The sequence below is a fragment of the Kogia breviceps genome, chromosome 5, assembly GCF_026419965.1.
Source record: "Kogia breviceps isolate mKogBre1 chromosome 5, mKogBre1 haplotype 1, whole genome shotgun sequence".
NCBI lineage: Eukaryota > Metazoa > Chordata > Mammalia > Artiodactyla > Physeteridae > Kogia > Kogia breviceps.
This window is the reverse complement of record NC_081314.1, coordinates 3,141,319-3,155,015: the sequence shown is the minus strand read 5'-3', so window position 1 is coordinate 3,155,015 and position 13,697 is coordinate 3,141,319. Positions and strand designations below refer to the sequence as shown.

Here is a 13,697-nt window from a genome sequence, read left to right as displayed (position 1 = left end):
GGAAGGAAGGATGGAAAAATGGAAAGGAGAAAAAGAGAAAACACAAGGAAGAAATAGAGGAGGAAAGAATTATATTCCTAGAAATCTAACGTGGCCCTTCTTCCCATTAAACTTGGGGAGCGCTTATGCCTTGGTTTCGGTGGATCTTGTCCAGGCTCTTCTTAGCGCTGGAGCAGATCTATCGTTCGGAGTAGTGTGTGCCGGAGGGGATGGTCCTAGCTGACCAAAACTGGTAGGATTTTTCTTCTTGTTGCCCCAGCGTCTTTAAGAAAAATGACGAAAACAAATGGCCTGAATCAGAAGACATTGATGCTAGCTCTTCTCTGTCATGGTTCCAATTTACTTATACAATATTTTCTGGTCTCACAAGGGAACAGGGCCAGACGGGCTCTAATGTTCCATTCTCTACTAAAATTCTGTGGTTCTAAACCTTTAATTCTGAAACGTATTTGCTTTCTAGTTCCCTATTTCTAAATGCTAAAATGATTATAATGAAGATTTAGATTCAACTTTTAGGTAAACTAGGTTAATTGAAACATGCATGATAAAATTAATATTTTTAACTCAGTTTTAATCTTTACAAACATTTTAAGACAAATACATTGGTTTTATGTATTTATACATTTATGTGTTTTGTACATTAAGTGGTATATATATTATATATGCAATATGTTCTATTATATAACATACTATATATACACACAATAGGATATATATTATTTATATTTAAATACTAGGCATAATTTTAAAAACTTACTTGATAAGTGAAATCTATAAAGGTCCTAAACTAAATTTAGATAAACTAAATTCATACAATTCTATCAAATATATTTGTTCAGATATCTGAACAAGAATGAATCCAGGCTACAGAAGAATGCTTCCACCCCCTTCCCTGCTGTGAAACTGAATGGAGATACATTTAATGCATCTACTTAAAATAGACTCACCATACGAAAGTGTTTCCAATTCTTCACTGCCTTCCAGCAGCTTCTTCTCTTAACCATCTATATTTAAACATGGGTCAGAAATCATGGGGCCTGAATTTGGGTCCCAGTTTTGACACTATCTTGCAATGGATTCTTTTTACTCTGGTATAATAAAAAACAGTATTCCTAGATCTGTGATTCAAGACCTTTTCATATTTTGAGTGAGTTTTAGGAAGCATACCTTGGGATATTTTCATTTAGAAGATTTGTTGGAGGAGGGGCAGAAAAGGCAAATATTTGGACAGCAGTGAGAGCTTACTGAGCTAGAAATGTGGTGTGTAGGACAAGAAAGATACAGTTCACACACACACACACACACACACACACACACACACACACACTTACACAGTGCTGTAAAGACTCTCATTTGCATGAAAAAGATAAATGCTACCATTTCCTTTATCTGTATTATTGGTAAACCAGGTAGCTGATGCTATCTCTGAAAACCCTATTCCTTAACTGTATTTCTGTTGGGATTCATTGGTATAATTAAGACTTGAATGGTCTGAAATATTTCAGGAAACTGAAGTGAATATTCTTTCCTTATCTGAAAATGTAGTTTTATTTCCTCTGAAATTGTTTTCTATAATTTCCCTCTCCACCCACAAATGACATTCTTTTTATACTTATAGATATACTTCCTCATGAGCCTGTGGACTGTAACTATACTTCATAGAAGTAAGAGAAACCATGATGCTATCCTAGCACTGAGGGGATATGATTGGTGTTATACATGGGAACTATTTACTTTTTATTACTATAAAGATTTTTTAATAATTTCCACAATTTGAAATGTGGTTAGAATGCCACTGGTAGTTCAAAGCTGGGAACACGATTTAATATTTTTAAACATATGATCTGGTGTTTGCTGCAGTGCTTCAAAAATGTTAAATGTCATTATTCACGTTATAGTATTATCAATGATAGTAAATTAAGCTAAACCAGGGGCAATGAAGTTTTATATCATAATTTATTTGGACTCACTTTGGAGTCCTAGGCTGACCGTTGTTTCGTATGAGTTTTCTTATGGGAAATAACATTTTTTTCCCCTCTCTTCTTTGTCATTTACTAGGATATTTATTCTACTGTTCCTAACATTCAAGGGTCTTTCTTGTATTTCTTTGTATTCTGTTCACTGGAGCAGAAAATTTGTCTCGGCTTCAATTTTCCTTTTGTTCCCAGAACGTCTCCCCTCCTCCAGTGCTGAAGTGGAAAAATAATTTCCACTCTTGCACCACACAGGTTCAAAGTCTTTTTTTTTCACCATGTTGCTCCCAACAGCGAATTTTCTAACCCGCATGAAAGAAGAACACCAAAGCTCTAGCCTGGAAGTCCGCAAGGGTCCGAGAACAATTGAAAATAAGTTCCTACAACCAGGATGAGCCCTCAGCGGTTCACTGGACATTCTGAGGAGAGGCACATGGAAGCCGGTGAGGGCACCCAACTGCTGGCACAGGCATAGGGGGGCCCAGCTCAGAAGTCAGGGTCTATTGTCAAGGAGAATGGAGGCAAACTGGAGAAATTAAAAAGCAAGTAGCAAACAATCCAGTAGGCTAAGCCAGGGACTTGGGAGTCTCCTCCCTTCCTCATTCCCTGCATGAGTCATTTTTCCAGTTTGTCCACACCCATTCACCCTTCTTCCATCGGCCCCCACCCTACACTCTCATTCACCCTCCAAGCTGTTGCTACAGGATCTTTCTGAAATGCAAGTCCAAATTTCACCTATCTCCTCGCTGTGTATACTCATCTAGATCATCACAGTTTTCAGAGCAAAGTTGAGGCTCCTTGGATTAACACAGACCTACTTTTAGCTCATTTGCCACCACTCTCCTATAAGCATCCGGCTTGCACTTCTAACAGAAAGACTGGCAGGTCCACTGGATTTGCCAGGCTCTTTTCTCCAGTGGACCTGGACTCAGTTCCCTTTATCTTGCTAATTTCTACACACCTTTCAAGGCACCTGTTCAAGTCACTCCTCCAGGAAGCTTTCCTGACTCTACTCAGGCCATGTTGGTCTTGCCTCCATCACTTTAGCCTTTATCCTTCAGGTGGAATGAATTGGTTTATTTTTCTCTTCAGTAGTCTCTTCCCTAGTGGAGGTATTATCCTTGAGGGTAGGAACTCCGCGTTTTCCCTCCTCGAATCTCGGGCCTAGCAGGCACTTGATGCAGCTGCTTGGAATGAATGCTGAGTTAGAAGAAAAGAAGTCCTCATAGCTTGGGGTAGTTACCGATTGGCAGGTAGGAAACGCCCATCCCTGTTCTCTGAGAAGGTGTCGGTTTCCTTTTAAATTTGCTTCCACTGTGTGTGCGCTTGGGTATTTTTCAATGATTAACACTGAGAAGTGGCACCATCATTAATTTATTTGTTCTGGAAGGGAGCAGTGCCCAATATTAACTCAGCGTTGCGTGGATCTAGCCAAGGGTCGAGAATGCAAGTCTGTTATTAATGCCTCTAGAAGTATGTCTGTACTTTAGCACCTTTCGTGATGTTTTTCCTTCTCCTCCTGAAGCTGTCCCCACCCTAACACGACCTAACAAACTTGTAGGAAGTACATCGCACAGTAGCTAGCGTTTGGTCCTAAATTGTGTCCAAAACATGGAAAAAAAAAAGGTTTTAATTAGAATCATCATTGAACAAGTTACTCCCTAAAACCAAAGGAAATTCTGCACCCCCCCCCCAATCTCTCAAACTTGATCACGTAACGATAGTCCAGGATTCTTTCTATTCAAAGTGAAGGCAAGTTACATCTTACGACACCCAGTGAATTATGATTTGGGGCTGTGGCTTCCTTTGTTCCAGCAATGATATGACTTATTTGCCTCGGACTATTACAGTATTTCAGAAAATGAATATTTTACGTTGAAAGAGGGGGCTCTTCTTTCCATAAATCATATAATGCAGAGTTGGGAAGGAAGGGGATTTTACATTCCAAATATTATTTACAAAGTAGATGGGAAGCTGGTATGTGAGCGTTTGTGCTTGTGTGACAGTAAGTTTTACTAAGGAATTCCAAAACCGTGGACACCCTGTTACTTGAGAAAGATACACACTGGCAGTCGTGCGGATGTCTTTCCCGCCTGTGGGCCATCCAGGTTCAAAAACTGTGTGGTGCATTTTAACGCGGCAGCCCCACCAGCTCCTGCTGTTTTATCCTCATTTGGAGACTCACCTTCAGTCTAACCTTGCCGGCTGCCTTACCAAGACCCATCCACGGGCCTCTTTCAACAACGAACCGATCTGTCGGCTCAGCCAGTCGGAAGGAGCAGAAAGTAGCGGCGGTGCGTCCTCTCTGCACTATAGCTCGGAGGTTATAAATGCTGAACGTATAAGATGGAAGATACCACCGGGAGGCGGCGGGGATGCACCTCGCCGGCTCCCGCTCGGGTTTCCTTTTGCTCTCCGCGCCGGTCGGCGGGTGGCAACGACCACCCCCGGCGGACTTTGTCTGGTTGAGGGGCGACGAGGTGGCGGGGGAGCAGAGCCGAGGGGCGGCGGCGGAAAGTTGAAGAGCGTTTTTTTCGCCGCCGCGTGGGTTCCGGGGCTCGGCGAGTCCGCCCAGGGCTTCCTGGTGGGGCTGGGCCGGCGGGGGAGGGGCCGCGCAGCAGCAGCGGAAACCAGACCTCGGCGATAAGAGGCTGCACAGCGACATGCAACAGTCTTTTCACTGCAGCTGAATGAGTTGTGGCGCTCACAATGCTCCCGTGACCGGGAACTGACAAGTTCAATTTTAAATCGCGGGCCTCTTGGAACCATGACTCCCACAATGCCTTGGGTACTCGCTCGGCAGTCGGGCTGCCTCTGAAAAAAAAATGTGAGAGGTAAGTTTCCATTTTCACAGTTTGCTCGCGCTGGTCTGCTGCTCTGCATTGTTCGTGTTCTTTCGGGGCTGTACATGGCTGAAGGAGGAAGTGAGAGGAGGCTTGGGCCGGCTCAGCACGCTGGATGGTTTCCTATCACACACCATCTCGAGCTAGAGGGAAAGCGGGAGGTTGCAGCTGCAGCCCAGCTGCGAGGAGCCCTTCCCTGGGCTCTGCGGACCCTGTCAGCGCTGCCAGCTTCCCACTTGGCAGCCTAAGAGAAAGAAAGAGAGAGAAAGAAGGGGGGTGGGGGTGGTGGCGGATACAAGAAACAGGTGCGTGCAAGTGTACTTACAACTTAACGACCTTTGTCGGGGGGAGATGCGAGTCCATCAGATGGGAGCCACGCTTTCTCCCCAGAGATCCCGCATCCGTGCCCCCGGGGCTGCCATCCAGCCCGGTTTTCATCTGGGCCAAATACGTGCACGCAAAGGTTAATTCTCTGCCTGCTACCCATAAATTACGCATGACATGTTTAGCTGGGCTTCCTTATATGGAGAGTGCTGTATTTCAGTCCAGTTTGCCTTTTGCCAAGTTTACAGGGCGGAAGAAGCCCTGCATGAGAGGGCTCTTTTTTTTTTTTTTTTACCCCCCCCCCCCATCGTTTTGTAGTGCGTCACTCAAAAACTGTAAGAAAAGTAAGTATAGGCGCTCTCAGGGTGGAGCCGCAGTTAGTTGACGGAATGGCTTTCATGAAAGGTTGAAAAGAATGAAAAGTAGTTAGGACTTGGGTTCTGGTATTTTAGACAAAAGCAGGACAAATATGTATGTAGCGCGGCCTCCCCCCCCCCCTTTTCTTTTTTTAAACGGAGCCGGAATCTGTTATTGGTAGTAATGTGTCATGTGAGAATACTTTGATTCCAGAGCCTGTAACACGAGCAGGTATATGGTGGAGCTTATGCTTGACCCTCTCACAGCGCTTTACAACTGGAGTGGTGGACCTGGAAGTGTAATTGTGTTCTTAAATCTCTCCTGGGCCGGGAGATTGTGCGGCTGCTAGGATTCTGTGCTGTATTTCCATGGAGTGCGCTTCCCTAGGATTAAGATTGAGTCAGAAGCTGCCAGAAAGGTTATTTCCACTGCCTTTACTTTGCGTACCCACCAGCCCAGGCACGAGCCGATAGCAAATGGATGGTAAACTCTGCTATACTCGGAGGAATTTCTCAAACAAATTAATACAGTGAGAGAGAAGTCATAATTAATGCCTTTGGATTTGCAGGCCCTCTGCAATGTGCTTTGAAATACTACACCAGTGGACACGGTGTTCCCCCCTCCCGGGTTTGAACACAGTGCCTGTTTATACCCAGAGGGTATTTAGTACATAACTATTCTATACCAGCCTAAGTGATCCACTCCATGTTATCTCTGTGGGTTCCTGAGAGCGTTGGTGTTTCTCCCTGTCTTGCTGTTGAGATAAAATGTTATCACTGAGACAAGTTAAAATGAAAGTTCAAAGACTGTACAATTTATCCCAGGAATACTTAGTTCAGTACTTAGAATGTCTTAGATATGGTGCTATAGCTGGAGACTCTGAATAAAGTTATTTTGTAGCCTGTGAAAGTACATTGTTGTCACTTGTATCTTTGCTCTCTTAAAGTTGGTGACAACTACAGCTCAAAACTGTGTTTTAGGAAATCTCCAGCTTTCTGATTTTCATCAGTGTTGTGTATTCGCATGGGGGTGCATTTTTGGGGGGTTACTAGTGTGTTGTTAGGCCTTCTTTCAAAAGGTCGACAAAGCTTTTAGTTTTATTTGTTTAATGGGGGGTTTCCTTGCAAAAGTTGCCTTTTGTGTTTTAAGGAACAAGTTGAGTCAGCACCAGAAAACCTGTTTATCCATTCGTCTATAATTACAGTGTCACTAAAGATGTAATAATCAGGTTGTATTATTACTAAGAGACTCAGAAAACCTCACATGTGCCTAGTTTAATTTTTTTTTTCCTCATGTAACTAAGAGCAAATTTGTGTGCAGACGCACATCGTGTGTGATACTCTACGCAGCCATGCCAACAGAGAATCCAAAGTGTTTTATGGTTTGAGATATTATTGCTTGTGTTTACATTTCCACATTTGGGGCAAACTTAGACTCCAAGTTGAATTCATTAAATTTTGATTCCAACATTCTGTTCTTCCTCTGGGCACAGAATTCCTATGAAATGAAACACTGGGTTCTGTTCCAGAACAAGAACAGAATATCTCAAGGTTTCTCCTGGCGGGGGAGGGAGGGAGTAAAATCGTATTTCTGATTGAGGAAGGGTGTATTACTCTTTAATATAAAATTTCCTGTCTTTACTGTAAGCAGAAAAATTGCCCTTGCATTTATCAGTGTCTCCATACATTAGGCCTGTATTTGATATATCTATTTATGGAAACAGAGAGAATAGCCTTGCTGCACCTTCTGGCTTTCTGCTTGGTGATAGAAGGTGCAGAGATTAGAGAATATCTCAGATCTTGCTTAGAAGAAGATGAAAAGAACAGGTGACTGGGGTTTCTTACACTCTGGCATCAGGGTGGGCAGTAGATAAGAAGTTCAGGGGAGCAGACGAAGGAAGTGAAATATAGGCACTTAAATATTTGGTTCAATATAAAATCCTGATGGCAATAGGAATCACAGAGGCTGTTACATAGGGAGATTTTAAAGTGTGTGGCCTTTTAGGCCAAAAAGCTTCATATTTTTGGAATCTAGAACGTGCTGTCCTGTACAGTAGCCACTGGCCACATGTGACTGCTGAGCACTTGCAATGTGGTTTTCTGGATTGAGCTTTGCTCTAAGTGTAAAATACATACTGGATTTTGAACACTTTGTACCAAAGAAAGAATATAAGACATCTGATGATATTTTTTATATTGATTATATGTGGCAGTGACAATATTTTGGATATATTGGTTTCAGTAGAATATGTTGTTAGATTAATTTCACGTGTTTCTTTTCACTTTTAAAAAAAATACTGCTACTGGAAAACTTAAAATAACAAGTGTGGCTTGCATTGTATTTCTATTGGACAGGGCTGCTCTAGCAGAACGCAAGAAAGCACTGTTCCGGTAGAAAGCCTAAAGAGTTTGCTGGTCGAAACACAATAAAAAGGACTTTTATTTTTACAAGCTAAAGAAGTTGATTATACATAGGAATACCTCATCTTTCTTATCCATTGTAACCAAAATTTGAGAAAACACACCACCTAACGTCTATTTTTGTATCCTCAAAACTACTGTTTAGTTTAGAGATTTAATGGTGAGGTAGTAATAAAAGAAAAAGCTTATAATTAGGGGATGAGTCTTAACACCTCTCAAAAGCCAGAATAGAGTATGATTGTTACTTAGGAACGTTTTAGAGACACTGCCGTTATCATTGTCCTGAAGTTACCAAACACAGAGGAGTCACTAAAATTTATTTTAAAATAAGAGTTTTCAGTAAATGGCAGTTATCTTCAAATGCTTCCTATATATTTTCCTTTGCTGTGACTTTCCACCTTTAGAGAATAAAACCCCAAATAAATCCAAACAAACTCTTGACTGTATGTTAATTGAAGATTAATGAATTACAAGAATGAAAGATTTTTCACCTGGAGGGAAGAGGGCATTGTTTTGAATGTTAGGGAAGGTAAGAATACCTTTCTGTAGTAATGTTCTGGGCTTTGAGGAATTCCTATACACGGAGACATTGTCTTTATAATTTGAACACATTTTGAGAAAGCATCTGACTGGTAAACAAAGCACAATGGCCTAGGTCCTGGAAACATTCCTTTCAGATATTTTCAGAACTGAAGTACATTTTGCCACGCACAGTGAGTGTTAAGCTGAAAAAACACCGTGGTTCTTTTCTATCCACATAACATATGCTTCCTTTTATTTCCTTGAAGGATGCCAAAGGTATAAGACAGGTTGCATGCAGTGAGTTCTTCTTTGGCTGGGGGGAAGGGAGCAGGTTTTATGGAGAATCTCAGAGGAGTTGCCTCGCGGCTTGGTGCCATCTTGAACCTGTCCCCCATTACCGGAGGCATAACTGCCATTAGTTTCAATGCATGTGTGGAGCCTGCGGGGGGACAATGCTCCCCATTAACTTTGTAGATCATTTCTGATGAGTCATGGAGCAGATTCACTAAAGGTTGGAGAATTATTGATCGCAAAGCAGAGGATTCAAGAAGAGCTATTGACATAGGGCACTAAAAGTCTCTAGACGTATTTTGTATTTTTAGAGTCGAGGTAGGGAACTCGGGGTTTATGTAGTAGTGTTTTCGTATTATAAAAATATACATTTATATAAGCACTACAGCTATATCCTTGGAAAAACACTTAGCAAATACTAGGTTATAGTTTTCTACATATTATTGTCAGTCTTTTAATGATCTCATTAGATCTCTTTCAGATAATTATTCATGTTTTCTGAGAGGCATCTTACCCCTTCTGCCTGTGACGTTTATAAAAATGAAAAACCTTTGAAGAATTTATGTTAGAGTTTTAGGCATTCTGGATCCGTTACTTTTCCCACTATTTTTGAGATCTTACTCTAGGATTCTGTGGTGATCCTTTGTCAAAAAGAGTTCAGGATATATTAATCTCAAGATGAAATGTAGGCATATTGGATGGAGTGGAAAATTACTTTTCCACTGAGATCAGTTATTTTAAAAAGGTGAAGAAGGTATTTCTGAAATAAGTATCACGCTTCAAGTAGTGTATATGCTCCAACAGAAAAAAACTGTCCTCTCTTTGGACATTGTTTTAAGAAATCGAGAGGTGTATCTTTCATGAACCCAAAGGGGTGAATAATAGCTCATAAGGTACATAGTCCCATCAAGTGTGGATACAATTTGTGTGTGAATGTATACATGAAGATAAAACTTTTCCCAAGGCAATGCCAATTTATTCAAATCACCTGAAATTAAATAACATAATATTATTAAAAAGAATTGTGATAACACCATTGTAAAGCAATTATACTCCAATAAAGATGTTAAAAAAGAAAGAATTGAGATAAATACTACATAATCCAAAGGCTAATGTCCATGCACATATCGACTCCATTCCAGTCCCTCTTTAACAGAATTCACAAAATGACAATATTTCTTCCTCCAAAGGATTCTTAAAAAAATTTATCTTGAGACTGGATTTTCACTATATTTCCACTTTTAAAATAGTCGGGGAGCACTTAATTAAGAATAAATTTGTTTTAAAGAGCTAACAAGATTCTAGGATCATGGGAACACGTTTAATCATGTGACATAAACACTGCATGCTGATTTGAGACATTATTTTATTTTGTAAAGTTGATTCATAGGAAAATACATATTTTGGCAAAAATAGCAAGCTAGGTTCAGTGAGATCTACCAAACTTAGGATATACCTTGTCCTCAAAGAGGTGGCAGTCTGGTAGGGGAAGTAAGAGTTTTGAAAATAACGGTAAAGTGGAAAGTGATATTTCATAAGCAGAGGCTAGGTAACGTGGTATGGAAGTTGAGATAAGGAAAGGTACGTCTTAATGTAGCTCTGACCAATACGTGTAATAAAGGGAACAAACAGTTCTGACGCATTAATAGTGGAAAAACAAAAGGTATTCTTTATTTTTTAACATTCTAAAAATATTATTCTGTTAAAGCAGCATGAATTATATCTATTTAGTGATATTTCCATATTTTTCATATGTATACATTTAACATCCAGACATAATTTTCATACATGTTCTAGTTCATTTATTTAGTTCATTTTGCTGGTAGAAATATGTAGATTTCCAAACGTCCTATACTAAAATATTGATAGCTTTGTCATTAGTATTACTGTTGAACACCATAAAATATCAGTTTTTGAAGCCACCAAATAGTTACACATGTATCAGAAACCGAAGTGGGTAACTGGGGTGAACAGTGGATGTAGAAAATTTGTTCAAGAGAAAGCTAGGTTAAAAGTAAGCCGAGGGCTTCCCTGGTGGCGCAGTGGTTGAGAATCCGCCTGCCGACGCGGGGGTCACGGGTTCGTGCCCCGGTCCGGGAGGATCCCACGTGCCGCGGAGCGGCTGGGCCCGTGAGCCGTGGCCGCTGCGCCTGCGCGTCCGGAGCCTGTGCTCCGCAAAGGGAGAGGCCACAGCAGTGAGAGGTCCGCGCGCGTACCGCAAAAAAAAAAAAAAAAAAAAAAAAAAAAAAAAAAAGTAAGCCGATACGAAAGTTAAGCAGTGGCAGTAATACTAAAATATACCAAAAACCCAGTGATTTCATTTTGGGAAAGGAAATGTATAATATATAATGAACAGCAATGAGAGAACTGTATGTTAGCAGGGAGATTTTAATCAGAGACGGCCAGAGTATACAATTTCATGTGACACTGAATAGAAGAAAAGTGAAGAAATAAAAACAAGATATAGCTGATGATTTCAGGCACTGGTACAAGTGTCACAATTGTGAATACAATTTTGTGGGTTTTAAAAAATAATTCATGAATATTTTAAGTACATGGCTGTGAAAGATGTGGTAACATTGTGTATACTTACTGTACTCCCAATCCCTGCATACAGATATTTGTCTGCAATGATTAGGACTGAATAGACTTTCAGAAAATTTGAAAAATGTACGGTAACAATAGTATATGCAGTGGGAGTGTGAGGAAATCTAAACAGTGGAAGACTTTACAGTTTAATAGTCAAAACACATCCAAAGCAGGTTAAATAACAAGAATGCCAAATACGGCATTAAGCAGTTCATATTCATATTTAGAACATCATTAAAGATACTTTTTTTTTTTTTTTTTTGCGATACGCGGGCCTCTCACCGTCGTGGCCTCTCCCGTTGCGGGGCACAGGCTCCGGACGCGCAGGCGCAGCGGCCACGGCTCACGGGCCCAGCCGCTCCGCGGCACGTGGGATCCTCCCGGACCGGGGCACGAACCCGCGTCCCCTGAATCGGCAGGCGGACTCTCAAGCACTGCGCCGCCAGGGAAGCCCTGTTTACTAAATTTTAGTTTCAGAAAGCCATGCTATGAAATGATACATCAGTTTCTATAAACAGTATATCTAAATTTGTTTTGAAAGTACAATCTTTGTTGCAGTGCAGGTAGAACAACAAAAACAGACCTCATTTGGGGGTAACATGTTTTGAAAAGTGGAACACTTGGTAAATACAAGAGGTGATACTGATGTCATTATTATCATTTAAAAATTATCGTATCTTTATATATTTATTGCATTTTGTCTATATCTTGAAAGGAGTAATAGACTTCGGGGGGTGGGGCACAAAAGTCTCACAATGTGTAGATTTTATTTCACCAAACCAGATGTGACTAGGTGTGTGGACTGGGAAAAACCGATTAGTCTTCCCATGGTTTAATTCTTACATCTGTGAAATTATAAGCATGTTAATAATAGAAGTGCCACTTGCTCTACATTTCTTTACAAAATATCTCATTTAATCTTTCCGACAGCTGTAAAATATCCCTTATGACTTTTATCTTAAAGATGACTAGCATGGCTAGAAAACACTTTTTGTAGTTTGCAGAGTTGTGAGATCTTTTTTCTTTTTTCTTGCAGTGTCCATATTTTTAACCAATTTTTTTGTCTTGCTTGCAGCCATATACAAAGAACAGTGATGAGGATAATAGCTTTAACAATGATTACTAACATCTTGAACTGCTTTCTTTGTGCCGGGGTAAAGTTTATGAATTAATTCACACATTCCTCAGAACAGCTCTATGAGATGGGTACTGTTAATATCTCGGTTTCAAAGATGGGGAAACCGAGGCACAAAGTTAATTGCCCATGGTTTCTTAACTAGGAAGCAGCACAGCAAGGTGGAAACAAGATAGTCCAGTTCTAGAACCCATGCTTGTACGTCAAAGAATAAAAACAAAATTTCAAAAACGCTTGTGTTGGGTACTGATAGGAGATTGAAACTGCAAACATTTGGAATAATCCAGGAGAGTAAAACTTTCTACAGCATTTGAGGAGACGCTAGAAGAATGGGTAGAAAGTAAGAGGAGAGAGAGAAAAGGAGAGAGAGAGAACAGGGTAGAAGAAATGAGGAATCAGATGGGAAAGGGAGATAGGGGCTCCACTTTAGAGGGCACTGAGGACCAGGTAGTAAGTTTGATTCACAATGGGAACATGAGGAGACGTTTGCTTTGGCAAGTAACTGTACAGGAGTTGTGTTTTAGTGACATTTTTTTAGAGGAAGAATAGGACATACATAGGATGAAGTGGAGATTGTAGGATAGAGATGAGGGACTAAAAAAGGACAATGACAGGAGAATGAAAGGGACATGTGTGCTAGGGAAAAAGTGAGAGGCTTTGGGTCCACAGGATGTAGCAGCTGTTAGATGTGGATGTTGAAGGTGACGGGAGGTATTAAAAATGATTTTAAAAATATGGTAAGAATTTTTAAAACTTTTCATCCAAAATTTTTAAAACTTTGTTAATGTTATCCCTGTTCATCACATTGCTCCTTGTGAGCTCTTTTAGTATAAAGAACTATATTTTAAAATATCAGAGAAAAACACTTAAAATTATATTTTATCAGGAACTATAACTTGGAATCCAGTGGAAGGTAACCTGTTAAATTCTTAAAACAGTTCATTTCTGTGTCAAGCTCTTCTAAAAGACAGGGTTGTTAAATTCTTTATTCTAAATTGGTAATTCTAAAGTAAGCATCATTTCATCTTTAGGGGTATGCTGTTGTTTGCTAAGAAATGTCTCACGGACGGCTAGGCAGTTCTGGTCCCCTGGTAAAAGTTCATGCAGAACACTGATGTAAACGGTCCTCAGTGATAAACCAGGTGGCAGATAGATGCATGATAAAACAAGTTTGCAATGTGCTCTATGTGGCTGACATTCACACTTCTCAGACCTTGCTATTTTAGGGAAGGTATCAGTGTAA

The 13,697-nt window shown here is 40.5% G+C and overlaps 1 protein-coding gene across 31 annotated transcripts in view; it reads left to right on the top strand.

Annotated features, from left to right (window-relative positions):
* The first annotated feature begins 4,106 nt into the window (after nucleotides 1–4,106).
* The window catches only part of MBNL1 (muscleblind like splicing regulator 1), a 180,346-nt gene continuing 170,755 nt past the window's right edge, over nucleotides 4,107–13,697 (top strand). For 21 of the 31 annotated variants that reach the window (XM_067033555.1, XM_067033547.1, XM_059065611.2 and 18 more), the window contains exon 1: nucleotides 4,107–4,807. The gene's annotated coding sequence lies outside the window, so the exon portion shown is untranslated. The remainder of the gene's footprint in view (nucleotides 4,808–13,697) is intronic. The other 10 variants (XM_067033570.1, XM_067033567.1, XM_067033563.1 and 7 more) reach the window with 9 other exon arrangements.